Source organism: Bufo gargarizans, chromosome 1 (assembly GCF_014858855.1).
Source record: "Bufo gargarizans isolate SCDJY-AF-19 chromosome 1, ASM1485885v1, whole genome shotgun sequence".
Taxonomy (NCBI): Eukaryota; Metazoa; Chordata; class Amphibia; order Anura; family Bufonidae; genus Bufo; species Bufo gargarizans.
Genome location: NC_058080.1, coordinates 620549533 through 620574267, shown reverse-complemented (window position 1 = coordinate 620574267; position 24735 = coordinate 620549533). Strand labels below are relative to the sequence as shown.

The window sequence follows — 24735 nt, the reverse complement described above, 5'->3', positions numbered from 1 at the left end:
CTTCCTGCACTGGAGCGTGATAGGAAGATGCGCGAGTACAAGCGCATGTTGGTAGACGCGCTACTGAGAGCATTCCCAAATGTCACAGGGGAACAAGTGGAAGCCCAAGGCCAAGGCAGAGGAGGAGCAAGAGGTCGCCAAGGCAGCTGTGTCACGGCCAGCTCCTCTGAGGGCAGGGTTAGCATGGCAGAGATGTGGAAAACTTTTGTCAACACGCCACAGCTAACTGCACCACCACCTGATACGCAACGTGTTAGCAGGAGGCAACATTTCACTAACATGGTGGAACAGTACATGTGCACACCCCTCTACGTACTGACTGATGGTTCGGCCCCATTCAACTTCTGGGTCTCTAAATTGTCCACGTGGCCAGAGCTAGCCTTTTATGCCTTGGAGGTGCTGGCCTGCCTGGCGGCCAGCGTTTTGTCTGAACGTGTATTCAGCACGGCAGGGGGCGTCATTACAGACAAACGCAGCCGCCTGTCTACAGCCAATGTGGACAAGCTGACGTTCATAAAAATGAACCAGGCATGGATCCCACAGGACCTGTCCGTCCCTTGTCCAGATTAGACATTAACTACCTCCCCTTAACCATATATTATTGGACTCCAGGGCACTTCCTCATTCAATCCTATTTTTATTTTCATTTTACCATTATATTGCGAGGCTACCCAAAGTTGAATGAACCTCTCCTCTGTCTGGGTGCCAGGGCCTAAATATATGCCAATGGACTGTTCCAATGTTGGGTGACGTGAAGCCTGATTCTCTGCTATGACATGCAGACTAATTCTCTGCTGACATGAAGCCAGATCCTCTGTTACGGGACCTCTCTCCTCTGCCTGGGTGCTGGGCCTAAATATCTGACAATGGACTGTTGCAGTGGTGGCTGACGTGAAGCCTGATTTTCTGCTATGACATGCAGACTGATTCTCTGCTGACATGAAGCCAGATCCTCTGTTACGGGACCTCTCTCCTCTGCCTGGGTGCTGGGCCTAAATATATGCCAATGGACTGTTGCAGTGGTGGCTGACGTGAAGCCTCATTCTCTGCTATGACATGCAGACTAATTCTCTGCTGACATGAAGCCAGATTGTCTGTTACGCGACCTCTCTCCTCTGCCTGGGTGCTGGGCCTAAATTTATGAAAATGGACTCTTACAGTGGTGGGTGACGTGAAGCATGATTCTCTGCTATGATATGAAGACTGATTCTCTGCTGACATGAAGCCAGATTGTCTGTTACGGGACCTCTCTCCTCTGCCTGGGTGCTGGGCCTAAATTTATGAAAATGGACTCTTACAGTGGTGGGTGACGTGAAGCCTGATTCTCTGCTATGACATGAAGACTGATTCTCTGCTATGACATGAAGACTGATTCTCTGCTGACATGAAGCCAGATTGTCTGTTACGGGACCTCTCTCCTCTGCCTGGGTGCTGGGCCTAAATTTATGACAATGGACTGTTGCAGTGGTGGCTGACGTGAAGCCTGATTCTCTGCTATGACATGCAGACTGATTCTCTGCTGACATGAAGCCAGATCCTCTGTTACGGGACCTCTCTCCTCTGCCTTGGTGCTGGGCCTAAATTTATGAAAATGGACTGTTGCAGTGGTGGGTGACGTGAAGCCTGATTCTCTGCTATGATATGAAGACTGATTCTCTGCTGACATGAAGCCAGATCCTCTGTTACGGGACCTCTCTCCTCTGCCTGGGTGCTGGGCCTAAATATCTGACAATGGACTGTTGCATTGGTGGCTGACGTGAAGCCTGATTCTCTGCTATGACATGCAGACTAATTCTCTGCTGACATGAAGCCAGATTGTCTGTTACGGGACCTCTCTCCTCTGCCTGGGTGCTGGGCCTAAATTTATGAAAATGGACTGTTGCAGTGGTGGGTGACGTGAAGCCTGATTCTCTGCTATGACATGAAGACTGATTCTCTGCTGACATGAAGCCAGATTGTCTGTTACGGGACCTCTCTCCTCTGCCTGGGTGCCGGGGCCTAAATATCTGAGAATGGACTGTTCCAGTGGTGGGTGACGGGAAGCCTGATTCTCTGCTATGGGACCTCTCTCCAATTGATTTTGGTTAATTTTTATTAATTTAATTTTTATTTTAATTCATTTCCCTATCCACATTTGTTTGCAGGGGATTTACCTACATGTTGCTGCCTTTTGCAGCCCTCTAGCCCTTTCCTGGGCTGTTTTACAGCCGTTTTAGTGCCGAAAAGTTCGGGTCCCCATTGACTTCAATGGGGTTCGGGTTCTGGACGAAGTTCGGATCGGGTTCGGATCCCGAACCGATCATTTTCGGGAAGTTCGGCCGAACTTCTCGAACCCGAACATCCAGGTGTTCGCTCAACTCTAGTTACAGGTTCTCCTTAAGTAAATGAGAGACCAGGCACCCAAAACTTTTGTGCCTTTATAAACAGGGGCATCTTCCTTCCAAACAACCCATACATTTGCTTAAAATAGACTATGGTATACTCACCAATTTCTCCAGCACCACACTCTGTAGATGACATGCATAGTGATGTAAAAAACAGAAGTTAAGAGCAGCACCCACAGCTTGACAAAGGCTATACTTAGCCGAAATGTTGCATTTTTGTACCGCACTTTGGAAACCTGAATAAAGAAGTTCATGGAGATGCTGCTGTAGCCTACATCTTTCTACTATATGCATCTGTTGTGTCTGGATTCATCTTGTGACCGCTGCAGTCAATTACTGGCCTCAGCTGTAGACCGCTAATGCTAGTTTCACAGATTTTTAAGTATCCTGGACAGCCCCTTTATAACCCCCTTTCCTGTCTACCAATTTGTCTTGAAGCAGGGTTGGTTATATCATGTGAATTCAAGCTTAGCTGCTGTTTTCAACAACTATTTTTTAATCTGTTTTCTACTGTGAAAATGTAATAAATAAGCTACTTACATGATGTTAACATCATTACTGCATCTACACAGTGTACTCTGAAACAAACGCTGTGTGCAGAAAAATTACAGATAGGAACATTAATAGGTTACATCAGCTTTCCTGCAGTTTGCTTCTTGTTCTGTATGCATAGCATATAGCTGTTTGTTTGTTCTATTTATACAGTGTACATATGTGGGCTTGTTGACAGAGAATCCATCCTACACAATGTCACTTTTCCTAGTTTGCAGTTTGTTTAACCAAGTTTTTCCTTCTTGTTTCAACTCTCTATGAAACATTTTAAAGTGTAACTGTCATATTTTTATTTTATTTGCTAGTTTATTAGAGCTAGGCATGTATACCTGAGTTAGTCTGTCAATGACTGCCAAAAGATCTATAATTACCCTATGATAACAGCTTTCATTAATGTCCTGTCCCTTTCCACTGGTCCCTTAAAAGACCATTGCTAGGGATTTTCTGTCTTCTTATTAGTGTAAACAGAAGACAGAGGGGCGGTCCTTCACACTGCATGTCTGCATTAGGCTTCAGAGTGAGAAGGCGTGTCTTTCAGTAATCCAATCTGATTGGCTGGCAGGAAGCTGCTGGCTAAAGCAAGTGTGTATGGGAAATGAGGGAAGGCAGTTTTGGCCTCAGAGAACCGGCAGAGGAGCCAACTTAAGAAAATTCTCATATTGTATGGTTTGAAACAGCCGTAAATAAGAGAAAAGCTCAAGGAAAACAGTGGTATGTGAAGAAACTAAAGATTGCTTCATGCATAATGCTGCAGCAGCAATTCAGATTCATTTTTTTAAATAAAAACATTAGGCTAATTGACAAGCTCCTTTCAGTGTACTTCCTCCCCTGCTGCAGCTGAAATCTAGCAGTGCCCAGCACAAGTTGCAGTCTCATGGTTTTACAGTGAGAGAAAATATATTTTCCTTCAGCAGTTTTTGTGTGGAACTACTACTTCTAACTCCCTCTCTTGCTTTCCTTTACTGCAAAGCCATGGTGCCTTCAGCTTGTGCTGAGCTGAGTGAGATTTCTGCAGCAGGGGAGGAGGTACACTGAAAGGAGCTTGTCAATTATGCTGTCACAATATGGCCAACAATGGCCGTGTGCATGAGACCTTAAAAGGGTTTTCTAAAACTTAGATACTCTGCATAGATCATCGGTATCTGATCGGTGGGGGTCCCCTGCCAATCAGCTGTTTGAGAAGGAATCAGCGTTCCTGGGAGCACCGTGGCCTTCTCAATGCTTACCAAGCACAACGCCGTACGCTGTATACCAGCTGTGCTTGATATCGCAGCTAGCCCCATTCACTTCTATGAGGCTGAGCTGTGTCTAGGCCCCATGATCAGTTCACGTGTAGGCACTGGCCTAAGGAAAAATGTGAGAAGGCCGCAGTGCTGCTGTGAGCGCCAGTGCCTTCTCCAACAGCTGATTGGCGGGGGTCCCCAGTGTTGTACCCCAACTGATCAGATACTGATATATATATATATATATATATCAATATATCAGTATCAATTGCCCTTAGGAGACCTAATGGTAATTTCAGTCATTTCAGTTTGTAACAATCTCATCAAATTAAGTTTAATCAGAAAAATATTAATACATTGCACACCCCATCCTTCATGTATTGCATGTACTTTCTTGATAATTGCAGCTAATTACCTTTAGAGATTTTAATTGGATCCTCTAGCTGACAGCTTGGCAGATGCCCACGCTGTCTCTACAGTGAATGGATTTTTTGCGAATATGTTAAGAGCTAGCAAAGTCTTTGGTTGCAACAAACAAAATGTATCTTCGTTTTGTTGCAATGTGATCTCAGCACAACCATTTGTAGAATAATTATGGGCTATAAAAGTTTGCATTTAGAGTTCTCTAATTACTACTTATCCAGCAAAACTGAAGTCTTTTTCCACATTGCAGCTTGAGTAATACTGTCGTGGAGACCTGAATTTGTGCTGAAAATTCTATTTGGCTGAGTGTGTGTTTTTTAATTGAGAAAGGTGATCAAACCACTGCCAAATACTTCTCCTGACATATACTAAATGAAAGGTGGTCAAACATTTTACATATACACTACTCGCAAAATGTTAGGGATATTTGGCTTTCAGCTGAAATTTATGGAAAACAGTGATGGGTATATCCCCACAAAAAATGTCAATGTCTCGAAAACTTGTCATGTGGCCTTGAGCATCAATTACAGCTTGACAACTAGAGATGGCCTTGCGGTTCGCCCGGCGGTCGTTTCGCGGCAAACTTTGTTCGTTCGCAAATCGCCGAACATGCGAACATATGGCGATGTGCGCACGCACCATAGTCTTTTGCATTGTGCTGAATGTTGACCCATGACACATCCATCAGGTGGGACAGGACAGCCAATTGAGACGTTTCAGCACATGGACACACCCCCAACCCTATACCAGAACCCGATCTGGCAGCCATTTTACATTATGTGTTTTGCCAGTGTAGGGAGAGGTTGTATTTTGGAGCAGGGACAGGCTGTTAGGAACTTAGGGACACCAAATGCTAGCTAATAGGGCCACAAAAGTCCTTTTAAGGACTGGTAACGTTGTGCTATCGATAGGTGTGATATACAGAGGGGTGTGATATACCTTAAATATACTTTCTAACATATAAAGAATATTATAGTGCATTTGTATGCTTCCGGAAAATACTATGGGCTGCGATCTCTCTGCTTCCACAAAAAAGTGATTGAGGTTTTCCATATACCTGCGTCCACAAAATTACTGCTTGAGGGTGATTTACCAGCTTCAACTAACAACTGATTGAGGCCTGCCATATATAAGCTTCCACAAAATAGTGATAGAAGTTTTCCATATACCTGCGTCCATAAAATACAGATTGCGGGTTTTGATATACCTGCTTCAACTAACAACTTATTGAGGCCTGCCATATATCAGCTTCCACAAAATAGAGATAGAGGTTTTCCATATACCTGCATCCACAAAATCACTGCTTGAGGGTGGTATACCTGCTTCAACTAACAACTGATTGGGACCTGCCATATATCAGCTTCCACAAATACTGCTCTTCTCTAGGGACTTTGGCACAGGGTCATTTTGAAAATGAGAGGCAGAGTAAGAGGCAGGCCGTTCCACAGGGGTGGTAGGGGTCAGGCAGGTGCACCAGGCTGGAGCCAAAGTGGGAAGTTGGTGCGTGTGATTATGTCAAAGGACGCACCATAGTTGGTTGAGTGGCTCACTCAGCCTTCCGCTTCTGCACCCTCCTCACTCTCTGCTGTGTGCACCCCGAAAGACACCACCACCACCGCCATAGCCCCTCCACTTGAGTCAGAGCAATTATTTTCCCATCCATTCCCAGACCTTACCAATGCACAACCATTCTTGGCATCGGATGAGGAAGAGGAGGTAGCACCCAGCGGTCTGACGACAGTACCCAAATCAGCCCAAGGAGGGTGGTCCCCACTGTTGCTGCCTACTCCGAGATCTCTAATGTCAGTGGTGGTAAAGGTGACTATGATGACATGTCGATGGAGGTTATGTGGGTGCCCACAACAGAGGAAGAGGAGGGGAGTTCAGAGGGAGAGACAGAGAAGCAGATAGGGAGGAGAAGGAGAAGAAGCAGGCAGAACTCGAAGTGCACAGGAGGCAAAAATCCATCCACCATGCACGGTCACATCTTGCTCTCCCAGGAAGCCGACACATGGCTCCGCAGTATGGGCTTTTTTTAATGTGCCAACTGCTGACAATAGTGTTGCCATCTGCAGCCTGTGCTGTCAAAGCATAAGTCGAGGTAAGCCCAACACTCAACTAGGGATGACCGCTTAAGAAGGCACCTGGCCTCCCATCAGTGGGAGCAACACCGTCATAACCCACAAAGCCACACTCCCGGCGCTCCATGTCCTGCCTCTTCTCCTTCTCCTCCCATTTGTCCTCCACTCCACCTCCACCGTGCCGTCGTCACATTCATCTAAAACAAGGCAGGCTTCCGTGGCCCAAATGTTCGAGCATAAAAAAATTATGATGCTGGATAATCCTCTTGCCCAATGGCTGACCGCTGGCTTGTCGGAACTGCTAGCCCGCCAAATACTGCCATATATTACTGGCACCTGTGTGGATTTGGTGTTACTGCCACGGATAGCATGCAGGCCGGCCTCTTCTTCTCCTCCTACTCCATCCTCTGTCTCCTCCTTGGCTGACTCCTCCTTTTCCACTGTTACTGCCTCTTCTGCTGCACCCCCAAGCTCCCCAGAGCCTATTTGACATGGCAGGTGAGATGTTGCCATGCTGTGCTGCAGCTGTCATGCCTGGAAGCCAAGAGCCACACCGGTCTTGCACTGCTTTCAGTTCTGCGGTCACAGGCCGATCAGTGGCTAACCCCGCTCAATTTGACAGTTGGTAAAGTGGTGTGTGACAACGGTGCCAATCTGCTGAGAGCGCTGAAACAGGGCAAAATGACACACGTGTGGTGCATGGCACACGTCCTGAACTTAGTTGTGCAGTGATTAGTTGACGTCTTGCGGCAGGCCAGGAAAATCTCTGCCCATTTTAGAAGATCTTACACGGCCATAGCTCACCTTGCTGACGTTCAGCGGCGACACCACTTGCCCGTCAGATGTCTGATTTGTGACTGCCCGACGCGCTGGAACGCCACCTTGTATATGCTTGATAAGCTGCTCCAGCAGAAACGTGCTGTTAACGACTACCTGTATGAACTCTGTGGCAGGACAGGTTCTGGGGAGCTTGGTTTCTTTTCACCGCACCAGTGGCTGCTCATGCTCCACGTGTGCAGACTTCTGCGGCCATTTGATGAGATCACCAAACTGCTCAGTCGTAGTCAGAGCGCCATCAGTAACATCATACCTCACACCTTCTTTCTGGAGCGTGCATTTTGTCGTGTCATTGATCAAGCCATCGAGGAGCAGGAGCTGGAAGATGAGGAAGTTGCAATGCTAAATGAATTACCAGGGGGGGCTACTCCATCTGAGACAAGTCAGCAGGAGGCTGAAGAGGAGTCAGAGGAGGATGGTGGCTGGGGGGAGGAGGAGCAACAAGAGCAGGCTTTAAACTTTTCTGGGATCCCTGGTGTTGTCCGTGGCTGGGGGGAGGAGACCGAGGACAACATTCTCCTTGGCGATGAGCAGGAGCCAGGGTGCTCATCCGCTTCCAATTTAGTTCAAATGGAGGCCTTCATGCTCCAGTGTTTGAAGAGGGACCCCCGTATAAAAAGCATAAAGGTCAAGGACCTATACTGGGTGGCAACTTACTTAGACCCCCGGTACAAACACAAAATGGCAGACATGTTACCAGCATCACAGAGGGCTGTCAGAATGCAGCATTTCCAGGCCTTTCTGCGAGAGATGTTGCATTCTGCTGTTGAGGGCGCTGGCAGAGGAACATCCACCCACAGCTAAACACAGGGCCGTCTTTACCAAGGGGCAAAAGGGGCAGCTGCCCCGGGCCCAGTTGCTCCTGGGGGGCCCAAGGCAGCTGCCTTTTGAGCCCTGCTAGCCACTGCCCCGGGTGTCAAGCTGTCTGTGTACTTTAACGTTGTGATCTAGGACCTTAATGACATCATCACCATGTGACCAGTAACCTAGCAATTACTGGTCACATGGCTATGAGGTCATCACAGGTCCTATCAGGAGTGTTGCAGACGTTAACTGTGGAGCTTTTTTGTGTGAAGATTACATCAGAAAAAAAGTGACAGGGGCTGTTATGTTAATATACTGTAAACTACTGTATAGTGGGGTGCTGTATATTGTGTGGGGGCCTGTATACTGTGGGGGCCTGTATACTGTGGGGGGCTGTATATTGTGTGGGACTGTATACTGTGTGGTGGGCTGTATACTGTGTGGGGCTGTATACTGTGGGGGGCCTGTATACTGTGGGGGCTGTATACTGTGTGGTGGGCTGTATACTGTGTGGTGGGCTGTATACTGTGTGGGGGCCTGTATACTTTGTGGGGGCCTGTATACTGTGTGGTGGGCTGTATACTGTGTGGTGGGCTGTATACTGTGTGGGGGGGTGTATACTGTGGGGGGGCTGTATACTGTGTGGGGGGCCTGTATACTGTGTGGGGGCCTGTATACTGTGGGGGCCTGTATAGTGTGGGGGGGTCTGTATACTGTGGGTGCGGTATAGTGTGGAGTACTATACTGCTGTACTGTATAGTGGGGGGCTGTATCGTGTATAGTTTGGGGTGCTGTATACAGCGAGGTGTTGTATACTGTGAGGTGTTGTATACTGTGGGCTGCTATACTGCTCTACTATATACTGTGGGGTACTGTATAGTGTGGGGTGCTATACTGCATACTGTGGGTTGCTGCATACATACATTCACTGTACATACATTCCATACATTCACTGTACTCTACCAGATGTGTGGATTTTTTGTGTGTGTGTTGTGGTGCAGGGCATGTTTGCCTGCTAAGGTGTTGGAAGGTGGGATCAAGGGGGCCCAAGTAAATTTTTGCCCAGGGTCCAATCAATATTAAAGACGGCCCTGGCTAAACAGGTTCAGGTACCAATCCTACTGCGCCTGCAAAAAAGAGGGCTGTTTGAAGATATGTTGATCACTTCGGATATGTACGAGATCATTCTTGCAACCAACCCATCGACAGCCACCATCCAGATCCAGCCTCAGGGAATGCCTAGACCGACAGGTGTCCGACTACATCGGGTTAACGGCCGATGTGGACGCTCTGACATGAGAGGAACCCCTTGACTACTGGGTGTGCAGGCTTGACCTGTGGCCAGAGCTGGCACAATTTGCCATGAAACTCTTGGCCTGCCCCTCGTCGAGTGTACTGTCCGAAAGGACGTTCAGCGCAGCAGGGGGGATCGTGACCGATCAGCGCACTCGCCTAGCTCATGACAGTGTGGACTACCTCCCATTTTTAAAAATGAATGAGGCATGGATCTCGGAGGAATTCAAAACCTGTGATAACCACGTGTAATTGAATTTCATTATGCCAGGCCACACATATCCGCCACCACACAGAACACAGAATGATCCTCGCCTTATGTATATACAGCGGCATAAAAGGCCTTTATGTCAGATGAATGCCTAATTATCCTGTGACCGCCTAATGTATCTCCAGCCGCAGAATCCAAAGTTCTTTGCTGTCAGGTGAATGCCTATTGGCAAATTTTTGGGGCCTGTACTGGCCGACAGTTACATACTTATCCTGTGACCGCCTAATGAACCTCCAGCCACAGAATCCAAAGTTTTTTGCTGTCAGCTGAATGCCTATTCCCTTATTTTTGGGACCTGTACTGGCAGAAAGTTACATTTTTCTCTCTAGCCACATAATCACACACCTGTCTCACTCCTCTGCCTCTCTTTATGGTGGCGTATGAACCGCATTCACCATAAGGACCTTTTTATGTCACAGGGTCATGTGACTGTGCCCCCCACCCCGTACTGTGCCCCTCACCCCATACTGTGCCCCCTTATACCCTGCATTGTGCCCTCTTACCACACCCTGTGCAGTGCCCCTAGTCATTCCCTGTACTGTGTCCTCTTATATCCTTTTATCCGGTCACGGTATGGCGTTTTTTTCCTGTCACTGTACAGAGGTGTTATCCAGTCAATTATGGCGGTGGTATCCAATAACTGGATGGCCATAACTGTATTCCTTTCCCTTCCCACGCCATCCTTTTTTAGACCTGACATGAGCGGGAAAAGATACAGATTGCGGTGCTAAGGACTTTTGCACCACAATCTGTGTCAGAAATACTCCTAACATAGACGTATTTCTATATAATAAATGACCCCCTAATTGTATTATTATTTGGGGGCTAATATCATTATATTATATAGATTCTAGTGTATTATACTGCGCCCTGTATTTCCCAGTAGAAAATAATCCTTGGGAAACACAGTCCTCATCCCTGACCACCAGGACCAGGTAGCGCTCTGTCAGTACATGGCGGCCTCCCCTCTCCGCCACGCTGCTCCGCTGTGTACTGGTGCTTATTCTGACACTAGGGCTGGGTTCACATTGTATTTCTGCCATCCATTTAATGCATACCAAAAATGTATGCGTTAACAGATGCCTCAGACTGATGACATACGGTGGCGCCCGTTCACCATAAAGTTCCATGGTAGAAAACAAATTTGTGTTAACGTATGCATTTTTTTACTGGACTCTGCAGGATACAAGAACGTGGAGTGCTGCACATTTGGATACATCAAACCGATAGGAAATAACATTTTTCTAGGCTCCAGCAGGGCAAATTTTTCAGAGTTTCCCTTTAAGATGCATAAAAATGGCCCCTGATTAAAATATATATTTTTGGGGGGAATTTTTGCCAATGATCCCCCTCTGGTATATCACTGTCCATGTTGTGGGACTATTTGTGTACTTCTAGTAAGTGTTTGCTGGCTGCAAATATGACCTGAAGGTTTTTCAGGTTCGCCTGCCATTAAAGTGAATGGGGCCAGCCGCGAACTCACGGTTCGTGAACATTTGATTGTGAACGAGCGTCCGCGAATTGTCCCGGCCGATGTTCATCCATCACTATTGACAACAAAGTTTTATGCTGTGCACAAGTCGACTTATTGTCTGCTGAGACATGGCATCTCGCTCTTCTTGAAGGGTGGCCGTAAAGTCAATTTGGTTCTGGTGTGCATTCTGAATGGAGAGCAATCCGTTCAGGATGTCTTCAGTTCAGTCTTTTTGACCGTTTAGGACGGAGATAATACCGCAGCATGCTACGGTTTTATCTCCGGCCAAAAAAACAGAACATTTGCCGGAATGCCGAATAGAAACGTATTAGTGCATTCAAAATACCGGAATGCCGGATCTGCGCAGACTGAAAAAATAAATAAATAAATAAATGCCGGATCTGTTTTTCCAGATGACACTGGAAAGACGGATCCGGCATTTCAATGCATTTGTAAGACGGATCAGGATCCTGATCAGTCTTAAAATACCATAAGTTGGCATACGTTTTGACGGATCCGGCAGGCAGTTCCTGCGATGGAACTGCCTGCCGGATTCCTCTGCTGCAAGTGTGAAAATACCCTTACTCTGTCACTATGTACGGTATATGTAATCTGTAAAATAGTGTTTAAACGTAAACATACCCGTACCTACTGAAAAATCTAACTAAATCCATTCCTGCAAAACACAGTGACTCATTTTTTCAGTTCTGTCTGTCTCACGAACATGTACTTTTTGAGCCTTCTTGTCTACCTGGATTGCATTTAGCCCACACAGTATATTTCTCAGCAGTAACATGTAAATATGATATATTGTATTAAAAGTCAAATAAAGTCTAAATAAAACTGTTAAAGATAAAGCTCATTTATGTTTTTGATTTTCATCTTTTTTCCTCCTCACATTCCAAGAGCCATAACTTTTAAAATATTCCAATCATATGAGGGCTTATTTTTGTGGGACAAGTTGTATTTTTAATGGCACTATTTAATTTACCATGTCTTGTATTGAAAAATGGGAAAAAAATGTTTTGTGGGGTGAATAAACTCATAATTGTGCCAAGGATGATTGGGTTTTGAGATTACGGTGTTCACTGTGTGCCAAAAATGACATGATGTCCTTATTCCATGGGTCAGTACAATTATGGTGATGCCATTTTCTGACAGCCACAACTTTTTTTTATATTTCTGTGAAATATTTCAGTTCAAAAAAGTACTTACCTTACTCCCGTCCTATATCGCTGTCTGAATACTTTGACTGTGACCTGGCACAGGCAGCACAAGGACGCCATCACTGCGTGACACGTCATTGTGCCAGCTAAAGACCCAGCACACTCGGTCACTCTGATTGTGACTGTCTGCACCATTGTACTGCCTCATAGGCTTCAGGAATTAAGTGGAATCCAGTCCAGAACTTGAAAACACGTAGAAGGAAATGCACGGCACTCACCAGAAAAAAATGCAGTCCACTTTATTTGTAATGCATGCAAATTGCTTCTCCATTCATTTCTGTGGGAGTTCCAAAGACTAATGACAGCGCTCAGCTATTTACCTCCTGTGCTTTAGATAGGGGATAACTTTTAATATCCAGAATACCCCTTAAACTCTGGCTAGAGACCCTGTAACTATATGCTTGTTACCCCCCATACGAAACTGTAACCACTATGTAATGGTTTCTGACCAGTTACAGCAGATAAGTGCATAGCATGTTGTTACACTGTGGCATTATTAAAACATTAAATATACCGGTCAGGGCTACATTATTTACACTGGTCCTGGGATATCGATCCTTGGTGGTTACTGGATGAAAAGAAGTGTCCTTCCGTGTAGAAGACCTTCAGTATGAAGTGACTGTCACACTGTATGACACCAAGATAACTCTCAGTTAAACCATTTTGTACCTGTAACAAATTGCACATTTCAAAGAGCCGGATTGTTCCCAATGCGGGGAACTGCTGAGTAATTTTTCTATAATAATCATTTCTGTCTGGTTTATGACAGCATAGATAGAGAGAACCTCCTGTTAGATGTGCACAATGAACAGGACCATGTGCAGCAATAATAACCTGATTCCTTGTAGAATTTCTATGCAGCATTTGTATCACATTGTGTTACAGTTTAGGCCTCATGCACACGACCGTGCCATCCGCAAACCGCGGATCAGCAAAAAACGGAAACCGCCCGTGTTGCCTTCCACAATTTGCAGAACGGAACGGGCGCCGGCAAAATAAATGCATTTTGTACATGAACCCTCTTAATTGTAAATCGCTATGGAATATGGTGGCGCTATATAAATAAAGATTATTATTATTAAAAATGCACAATTGTCTTTCATCCAGTAAACAATTTTTCATTGAAACGTGCAAACATACTGTATGTTAAGCCCCTATTTTGGATTATTCACTTAGGCCTCATGCACACGACCATATTTATGGTCCCATTCATTTCTAAGGGACCCATTTATTTCTATGGGGCTGCAAAATAAATGTTGACAGCACACAGATTTCATCTGTGTGTTGTCCACATCCATGCGGCTGTGCTGCAAGTACCGGACAAGAATAGGCATTTCAACAGTGGGGCCTGTGGAAAGTGCGGGATGTATTCAGCTGGTATCCATATTTTGAGGACTGCAGAACGGATACGGCCGTGTGCATGAGGCTTTATAGTGAACAATGCATCTCATCACCCTACACACATAACCACCAAGACAAATTACTCAAATGACTATAAAATTCATGCCATAAATTGTAATTGCCAGCTGTACCATGCAAATGTTGCTTATAATTGGGAAACTCAACTCCCAAGTCATGTTGCAATACTGTATATAGTGCTCCTAGGTACAGCTTTTATAGGGTAGATTAATAGAAACTCTCAGCTAACTAAAATAGGGGTACACCATAGCAAAAAAAAGGGCCACCAATATGGTTTTGGCACTAAGGCCAGTGAACCTAGTGCTTGCTTTTCCCTCCACACTGCATATGACTTTATGACCATTAAACCACTACATTGCTAAGAAAGGAGTTCCTTTGCCAAGGTGATCACCAGTCGCTGAGGGGTCTGCAAAGACCAGTTCTGGGCTGCCTTTCTCCAAGGTCCATCCTAGCAGTAGAGAGGAGATAGATCCGTGGCATTTTCCTGCAGGTGCCCCCCAGAAGCTCAGTACAAAGAGCTGTTAAAGCTTCCATTGGGTTCAGTGGTAGCAGTATAAATTCCTATTCATTGAGTTCCCCTTAGTGGTGGCTGCAGGCAACTAGTTTGAGAATTTTTATTTTTGGGCAGTGTAGTCCTTACACTGAGGACTGTTTAGTTCTCTGAGTAAAAAATATTGAATTATAGGAGCTCTGCGAAGGTTTACTGATATGTCGGGGCGAAAGCTTGTTCATTACCTAACAAAGAAGAAACAATAGAATTGTGAATGCAGCACTATATAATACAAGCTGTAACTCAGGATCAGATCTGTGTATAGATTATAGCTGTAACTAAACTGTAAAAGGGAGTTCAATGGTGGTCATGCTTTAGTGTAAAATACAGCAAGGGAAAATGTAATACACTGTACAGTATGTAGCACTGGGCAGGAGAATTGTACAAAAGATGTATTTTATGAGATTTTTTCAAAAATCCTACTAAAGATTGTTGTAATGCTCAAAGCTGTGATAATTTATTTGCACATTTTGTTAGATTTTTCACAAGTTATACAAGAGATGCCATTAATAATACATTAGAAAAAGCAACAGTATTCACACAAAAAAAAACTTAGAAATCATTTCCTTCTTTCAAAGTCCAATTTCCCCCCAAACTTTTTTTCTAAGAAAGGAAAGTTTGAGTTAGACAGATCGAATTAGATAGATAGATCAATAGATAGATATTAGATAAATAAATATATATGAGGTAGATAGATTGATAGATATTAAATAGATAGAAAATGAATTAAATGATAGATGATAAATAGATATTAGCTAGAAAGTTAAATGATATATATTAGATAGATAATAGATTAGATAGATATTAGATAAATAGATAGATTATTATATCTCTATATAGATAGATATATTAGATTATATATATTAGAAAATTAAATTATAGATAGATCGATACATATTAGATAGATAGAAGATAGATAGCAATTAGATAGATAGAAAATGAAATGATAGAATGATACATATTAGATAGATAGAAAATTGATAGATAAATGATAGATAGATAGATAGATAGATAGATATGAGATAGATAGCCTTTCCTTCTGCACAGATGCACATGTCTGTGGAACATTCATGTAAGGGCAATCATTTGTAAATGGCAACAATTTGAATTCAAAGATATGCAAATTCATAATGAAGCAGCTGGATCATTATTTCTAACATGACAGATCTGTTTGGTAAGTGAGATTCTTTAACACTGAGGAGGCTAAATATAAAATGTGATAGATTGCACTTTGACGTTTGCTTAATAAAACGTGTAATGAAATGTGTTTTACATTTATACAAATTGAGGTTTTATGAGAGTGGGCTGCTCAGTGTACAGCGCGGATATACACCTGTCCATGTATGTTCCTCAGTATATTCTCTAAGGAAAAAATTGCCTTTTTCAACAGGGCCTCTTTTATGGGGTGGCAAAATGGGCATTTGCTTACTGTGTACTAGAAAATCCCTCAGAACAGGAACCTCAGGTGTAAGCCCGGTATTTTTTAGCAGTGAATGGTGGTTATTGTCCATTACTCTGTTACAACTATATGGCATTTATGGGGGCTCATTATTTGGATACTACATATTTTAGGGTACTATGAAGTGGTTTCATGTGACCATTTTTTGATTGTATAGTCATAGCACTACATGTTGTCAAGGTTGTATTATGTGGGCTGAAGTTCTGAGAAATGCTCTAGAAAGGATGGTGATATCTGTTGACAATGGTGTCACTTTCTATAAAATTTCAGAATTCAGAAGAGACTGTCAGGTTGAACATGTTTACGAACCTGTGGGCAGAATGTGATACAACAGGAGAAGTTAAGCAAGTCTATATCTAGGTTTTTTTGGAAAATATTCAGAATAATGTAGAATCTAAAAAATTATATATCTATATATATATATATATATATATATATATATATATATATAGCAGTTGTTGGTTGGGGAAAAATTCCATCCCAACTCCAAGTATGGGAAAAGATCAAACTATATCCTTTCTGTCATCTGTACCTAAACCTGTTATGTTGTATCTTTAAAGAAAGACATCCAAGCACCTCTAAAATGTTCAATGAATCTACCATTACAGCCTCTCAGGGCAGAGGGCCATACAGTAAATAATTCCTGTTAAGGATATTGCAGAAACTGTTATGGCGCTCTTGCAACCTGCCAGTCCACAGGGGTAGAACACGTGAGGTTCATGGTAGGCCAAAGTGTACAAACAGTTCATCGGTGACTCACGGTTTAGCAGATGCCTCCCTGGGCCAGCAGTGCAGTGAAGGGGAGAACAGCACTGGATTCTTCTGGGCACACTCTATTACAGGGGACACCAGCCAGGTGGTGATTGAGGCGCCCTTGATGGTGATTGGGTTTCTGAGTGCTTGTGCGGCTGGGTCCCTGACTTAGGTAATGTTGTGACGCCAGCACCTTGACGGTGCAAAATGTTGAGAGTGGTATGGAGTTAGAAGAATGAGGCAGGTTTAAATCCAACTGTGAACTTTACTATAACCAGGTTCTTGATAACAGTTCACATCTGGTAATAAAGCAGTCCCTGATACACATGCAGGTTGGATGTGATGAATCCCAGTGACAGGCTGTACTTTTAGTTATGTCTCAGGCTAGGGTAGTTAATTATGTATTCACTGATGTTCAGCTCTTGCCTTGCTTCAGTCTCAGTTGAGGTAGTTCAAGTCTTAGTCTTGTACTCACAAATAATGCAACAGAAATCTTATCTGTCCTTAAAGATAACGGTGAGGCTGCCGGAAGCTAATAAGTCCTTCACCTAGATACAAAGGCGCCTAGAGCATAGAATAATGGCTTTTTCCTTTCTTTGTCTTTATCCAACAATAAACTTGATGAAATTCACTTGCTACTCCGGAAGAGTGCATGGTAGAATACAGACTTCACCTCTGCCTATCTTCCTGGCTTGACACTGAGATACACGTTGGCTGCTCTGGGCCGTGAACCCCAAGAGATAGCTGAGAGGACAGGGGGCCTCTCCTTTCCCCCTGCTCCTCACTCCATCTCCTTCCTCCTCCACACTCTGAACTCAACCCCTACATCTTCTCAACTAACTAGGCCTGAACTGTGCTATATATACTGTGATGTGTGTAGTGCACCTGACAGCCTGGTAATAGGGATTTCACATAAGAAAGCAATACAGCATGATATGACATGTGACACAATAAGCTTTTGCAGTGGCCATGTACACTAGTGGTACGCTGCACTCTCCCCAGCGGGCACGGCCACCGCTGTGCTCCCCTGCTCCCGGGTCCCAGTGGCTCGGGCCTGCCAGACTCCCTTTCTTCCTTTCCAGCGGGCTCTGCATTCTGAGTAGCAATGTTGTTCCTCCAATGCAGGCTGTGGCCTGCTTCTTGTTGGCAATGACTCTTACAGCTCATAAGGTGAGCACTCTGTTCTGTACTTAAAGGGCCACTGTGCGTGTTCTAATCTTCCCCAGCCAATAGCTGGCTACCTTGGGGTACTTAAGGCACGTTAACCTGGAAGAAGGAGCCTGAGCAATAGGTTCTAGTTTACTAGTGCCTGCAAATATGTGTTGTTTCTATGTTCGTCTTCCTGTGTACCGACTTCTGCTTGTTTCCTGGATTTTGACCGTGGGCTGCCTGACCTGACCTCTGCCTGTTTTTTGTTCTGACCCTGAGCTGCCCACCCTGTCCAGTAATATATTTGTGCATGGTGGTTGTATCGCCCCTAACTACTCTTCAATGCCACTACATTACAAAGTGTATTTCATCTCAGCGGTTTGCACATTTCTATTTTCTGTGCATTTATACACAGAATGTCCCTTCACTCATCGTATATTTTCTGAACATCATCATGATCTGTTAAAGACGGAGATTATATATATATTCCTCCTCACTTACTCCTCGGGGAGACTTATTGAATTGGTAACAGTGACAATCTTAGATCACATACCTGAATGAAGCAATGCTGTCAAGAGTATGCATTCCTTCACAGTGAGGGAGAGTTATGGCATTTAGTGTAGGTGCTGCTGTGACAGTGTGTTTCAATGAATGGGAAGCAACTTCTGAAAGGTGGAAAAAACACTAACGAGTGGCATCAATTTTCTTTTAAAGCAACCATTGTATATTTCCAGCTGAAATACATTGCAAATGTTGTCATCTCATTACATGACATGTTCTGCACAGCGACCAAATCTTAATAAAAATAGAAAAGTATCTTCTCCTGGAGAGTGGGAGGCAGCAGTAATGAGTTCTGCCCTTAGCCTTCCTCATTTGTCTCTCAGATATAGCATGGCATTATCTGTAGTCAGCGGTGGCGGCAGCTCCTTGTCAGAGTTAAGATGAACTGCTTGTTCCAAGAACTTTGCATTCATACTTTGAAATAGGACAAATCCTGCACAGCCATGATGTCTGAGAGGGTTACAAATTGGGACATAAATTATTTAACTCTTTCAGTACAGAATAAACCAGAATACCGAAGACTTACTTACAACCTACTGTTAGGCATATGTTACACTGCCTATATTACATTACATACAGTTGCAAGAAAAAGTATGTGATCTCTTTGGAATGATATGGATTTCTGCACAAATTGGTCATAAAATGTGATCTGATCTTCATCTAAGTCACAACAATAGACAATCACAGTCTGCTTAAACTAATAACATACAAAGACTTAAATGTTACCATGTTTTTATTGAACACACCATGTAACCATTCACAGTGCAGGTGGAAAAAGTATGTGAACCCCTAGACTAATGACATCTCCAAGAGCTAATTGGAGTGAGGTGTCAGCCAACTGGAGTCCAATTAATGAGATGAGATTGGAGGTGCTGGTTACAGCTGCCCTGCCCTAACAAAAACACACACCAGTTCTGGGTTTGCTTTTCCCAAGAAGCATTCCCTGATGTGAATGATGCCTCGCACAAAAGAGCTCTCAGAAGACCTACGATTATTGTTGACTTGCATAAAGCTGGAAAGGGTTAGAAAAGTATCTCCAAAAGCCTTGCTGTTCATCAGTCCACGGTAAGAGAAATTGTCTATAAATGGAGAAAGTTCAGCACTGCTGCTACTCTCCCTAGGAGTGGTCGTCCTGTAAAGATGACTGCAAGAGCACAGCGCAGACTGCTCAATGAGGTGAAGAAGAATCCTAGAGTGTCAGCTAAAGACTTACAAAAGTCTCTGGCATATGCTAACATCCCTGTTAGCAAATCTATGATACGTAAAACACTGAACAAGAATGGATTTCATGGGAGGATACCACAGAGGAAGACACTGCTGTCCAAAAAAACATTGCTGCACATTTACAGTTTGCACAAGAGCACCTGGATGTTTGACAGCAGTACTGGCAAAATATTCTGTGGATAGATGAAACCAAAGTTGAGTTGTTTGGAAGAAACACACAACAGTATGTGTGGAGAAAAAGAAGCACAGCACACCAGCATCAAAACCTCATCCCAACTGTGAAGTATGGTGGCATCATGGTTTGGGGCTGCTTTGCTGCGTCAGGGCCTGGACGGATTGCTATCATCGAAGGAAAAATAAATTCCCAAGTTTATCAAGACATGAGAACTTAAGACCATCCGTCCACCAGCTGAAGCTCAACAGAAGATGGGTGTTGCAACAGGACAATGACCCAAAGCACAGAAGTAAATCAACAACAGAATGGCTTAAACAGAAGAAAATAAGCCTTCTGGAGTGGCCCAGTCAGAGTCCTGACCTCAACCAGATTGAAATGTTGTGGCATGACCTCAAGAAAGCGATTCACACCAGACATCCCAAGAATATTGCTGAACTAAAAGAGTTCTGTAAAGAGGAATGGTCAAGAATTACCCCTGACCGTTGTGCACGTCTGATCTGCAACTACAGGAAACGTTTGGTTGAAGTTATTGCTGCCAAAGGAGGTTCAACCAGTTATTAAATCCAAGGGTTCACATACTTTTTCCACCTGCACTGTGATTGTTTACATAGTGTGTTCAATAAAAACATGGTAACATTTAATTATTTTTGTGTTATTAGTTTATGCAGACTGTGATTGTCTATTGTTGTGACTTAGATGAAGATCAGATTACATTTTATAACCAATTTGTGCAGAAATCCATATCATTCCAGAGGGTTCACATACTTTTTCTTGCAACTGTATGTTACATTACATATATTACATTAGATTGCCGTGTTTAAGGGCATCTGTCAGCAGATTTGTACCTATGAAACTGACTAAGCGCACATGCAAGAGGTCAACCAGTTTCATAGGTACAAATCTGCTGACAGATATCCATTAAAGGGGTTCTCCAATTATTTAAAATGGCCGCCAGCAACCTGACATAGAATGTGAGCAGGACTGGCTGCCACCACTTACAGAGCTTCTTGGGTATGTGAGGGAGTGAGGCCTCTCTACACACTCCACTGCTGTACAATAGATGGTAATGATGTCATCCTGTCTATGATATGTCATCAGCCTGCCTCCACTTGTAGAGCTTCCTAGGGGGTTGAGGGACTTGGCCTACACTACGCTCTGGCACTTGTATATTTTATATATTCCTGTCAGGCTGCTCAGCCATGATGGCATATCATAGGCAGGATCACATCGATACCATCTATTGTACAGGAGTGTAATGTGTAGTGAGGCTTCGCTCCCTCACCTACCCAAGCAGCTCTGTAAGTGGTGGCAAATCAAGAAATTCACTGAACCTTGGTCAATACCAGGAGAATCTGATCAGTACCATATCAGAACCAGAAGGCAGAAACCAGTATCTCCAGGAGTTAAAACCAAGATAGCACAGCAAGTCCAGAAGAGGGTCAAGCAAGTTTAAAGTCAGGGGTCAGATATTGCAGAAGACAATGCCAATCACAAGCAAACTGTGGCTAGCAGATTGTCTGTTTACATAGGCCGCGCTTCCTGGTCACATGACCCGCCCGGCGTCACATGACCAGTGTTGCCAGCATATGTTTAATAAGCTCACAGGCTGGTAGGTCCCTTTCAGCTGACAAGTGCATGTAAGGACATCACAGGTGGTCATGACATCATGGGTAAGGGGATGTCAAAAGAGTAAACAGTGACATTGCCTGACATGTTTTCTGACATTCCTGATATCTGTACTTTTTAGACATTTGAGTGTAACACTCATAAGCGCCAACTATGCACTCCTGTAATAGAATTCCAGCGGAATTTTTAAATTAGTGTTGTCATAGCAGAGAACAGGACATCATATAATTAAGAAATAAAGAAAAAAAGAAAAACAGTGGGGGCGCTCCCATGTGAAGTACCGCAGGAGGTAAGAAAAACCACAGATAGTGTTGCACTTAATGTGGGTGGAGGTGCTAGCTGATACACTTCTCTGAAGTTTGCATGAAGAAATCCTCTGGCTGCTGCACATCCCCGCCGGGCTGGTCTAGACCGCGTATGTAAGTAACAGGAAGAAGTGGAGGATGAACGGTGATAATCCTGTGTAATGCGTTTTGGAGGCGATCTGCCTCCTTCTTCAGGTACACATAAACATATAAATTATGAAAAATCACAAAAAGGTCACAGATTATTATAATATAAAAAAGTCATTTAATTAAAACAGTGACAAAGAAAAGTATTTGCAAAGATTTTATACATTTTATGTTAATGCAAACTGTAATACCATATGTTGTGCAAAAATGGAAGTTACAGAAATGTACACCTCCTGTCATTATATGTATGATGGAACTGTGTAGTAAAGTATGCATTATCCAGCTTAATTTAGGCTGTTTTAGAGGGAACCTGTCACCATGAAAATGCAAAGTAATCTGCAGGCAGCATGTTATAGAGCGGGAGGAGCTGAGCAGATTCATATGTAGTTTTATATGAACAGATTCAGTATAACTTGTAATTTACTCTTTAATATCTGTGCTCATTCTGGGCTTTGAAGTCCAGGAGACGGTCCTATCAGTGATGACAGCCTTCCCTCTATGTGTATACAGAGATAGCGGTCATGGACAAAATGAGCAGGAATTTTAATGAAAATAATAGAAGTTATAATAATTCTTTTACTGCTCCTCCTGCTCTATAACATGCTGCCTGCAGCTCACACACCATGTTGACAAATCTTGACTATATTGTTAGTAGATACTGTAGCTCATGAAGGGGGACAATACTGGGAGAACTGAGGGATGTAATGTCCATTAATGAATGATCATGAATGAATGATTCTGCTCAGAGAACAGAGAACTGATTTGATGTCAGTAAATAGAGAAAGGAGAGCGACAAGCTGCATCTTGGGGTACGATATTAACCAGACATTTCCACGCCTATAACTTACTTGTTTCAGCATCATATAACCTCTCCTGACATGTCTGTTTTAGTAACTACTTGTATTACCTGTGCACTAACAGTTCTGGAAAATCTATGGGTATGACTCTGTGTTGTGTCGTTCCTCTTTTATTACTATTAGAGTTTTATGGTTGAAATGCCAGCATTCTGCTATCCAATCAGTGCTGCGGGTTTCCTCTTGCAAAACTCATATAGACCTTTATAGCTGACTGCTGGCAATTCATACATACATTTCTAATAGGAGTAATAGAGGAATGGCACAAATGACAGTTACAAGATTAGAAGCTCCAGAATTTATTATGAGATGGGTAATACAAGTAGTTACTAAAACAGACATGTCAGGAGAGGTGACGGGTCCTCTTTAAGGATTGTGTTAAGGACATTCACCGCATCAGTTTACTAATGTGTCCTGTACATACAGGTCCTTCTAAAATTCAAAAAAAATTAGCATATTGTGATAAAGTTCATTATTTTCTGTAATGTACTGATAAACATTAGACTTTCATATATTTTAGATTCATTACACACAACTGAAGTAGTTCAAGCCTTTTATTGTTTTAATATTGATGATTTTGGCATACAGCTCATGAAAACCCAAAATTCCTATCTAAAAAAATTAGCATATTTCATCCAACCAATAAAAGAAAAGTGTTTTTAATACAAAAAAAATCAACCTTCAAATAATTATGTTCAGTTATGCACTCAATACTTGGTCGGGAATCCTTTTGCAGAAATGACTGCTTCAATGCGGCGTGGCATGGAGGCAATCAGCCTGTGGCACTGCTGAGGTGTTATGGAGGCCCAGGATGCTTCGATAGCGGCCTTAAGCTCATCCAGAGTGTTGGGTCTTGCGTCTCTCAACTTTCTCTTCCCAATATCCCACAGATTCTCTATGGGGTTCAGGTCAGGAGAGTTGGCAGGCCAATTGAGCACAGTAATACCATGGTCAGTAAACCATTTACCAGTGGTTCTGGCACTGTGAGCAGGTGCCAGGTCGTGCTGAAAAATGAAATCTTCATCTCCATAAAGCTTTTCAGCAGATGGAAGCATGAAGTGCTCCAAAATCTCCTAATAGCTAGCTGCATTGACCCTGCCCTTGATAAAACACAGTGGACCAACACCAGCAGCTGACATGGCACCCCAGACCATCACTGACTGTGGGTACTTGACACTGGACTTCAGGCATTTTGGCATTTCCCTCTCCCCAGTCTTCCTCCAGACTCTGGCACCTTGATTTCCGAATGACATGCAAAATTTGCTTTCATCCGAAAAAAGTACTTTGGACCACTGAGCAACAGTCCAGTGCTGCTTCTCTGTAGCCCAGGTCAGGCGCTTCTGCCGCTGTTTCTGGTTCAAAAGTGGCTTGACCTGGGGAATGCGGCACCTGTAACCCATTTCCTGCACACGCCTGTACACAGTGGCTCTGGATGTTTCTACTCCAGACTCAGTCCACTGCTTCCGCAGGTCCCCCAAGGTCTGGAATCGGTCCTTCTCCACAATCTTCCTCAGGGTCCGGTCACCTCTTCTCGTTGTGCAGCGTTTTCTGCCACACTTTTTCCTTCCCACAGACTTCCCACTGAGGTGCCTTGATACAGCACTCTGGGAACAGCCTATTCGTTCAGAAATTTCTTTCTGTGTCTTACCCTCTTGCTTGAGGGTGTCAATGATGGCCTTCTGGACAGCAGTCAGGTCGGCAGTCTTACCCATGATTGCGATTTTGAGTAATGAACCAGGCTGGGAGTTTTTAATAGCCTCAGGAATCTTTTGCAGGTGTTTAGAGTTAATTAGTTGATTCAGATGATTAGGTTAATAGTTCGTTTAGAGAACCTTTTCATGATATGCTGATTTTTATATATAGGAATTTTGGGTTTTCATGAGCTGTATGCCAAAATCATCAATATTAAAACAATAAAAGGCTTGAACTACTTCAGTTGGTGTGT

At 43.6% G+C, this 24735-nt stretch overlaps 1 protein-coding gene across 1 annotated transcript in view; it reads left to right on the top strand.

Moving 5' to 3' along the window:
- Nucleotides 1-24735, top strand: part of CAMK4 (calcium/calmodulin dependent protein kinase IV) — a 274385-nt gene that overhangs the window by 91696 nt on the left and 157954 nt on the right. The gene's annotated exons all lie outside the window — the stretch shown is intronic.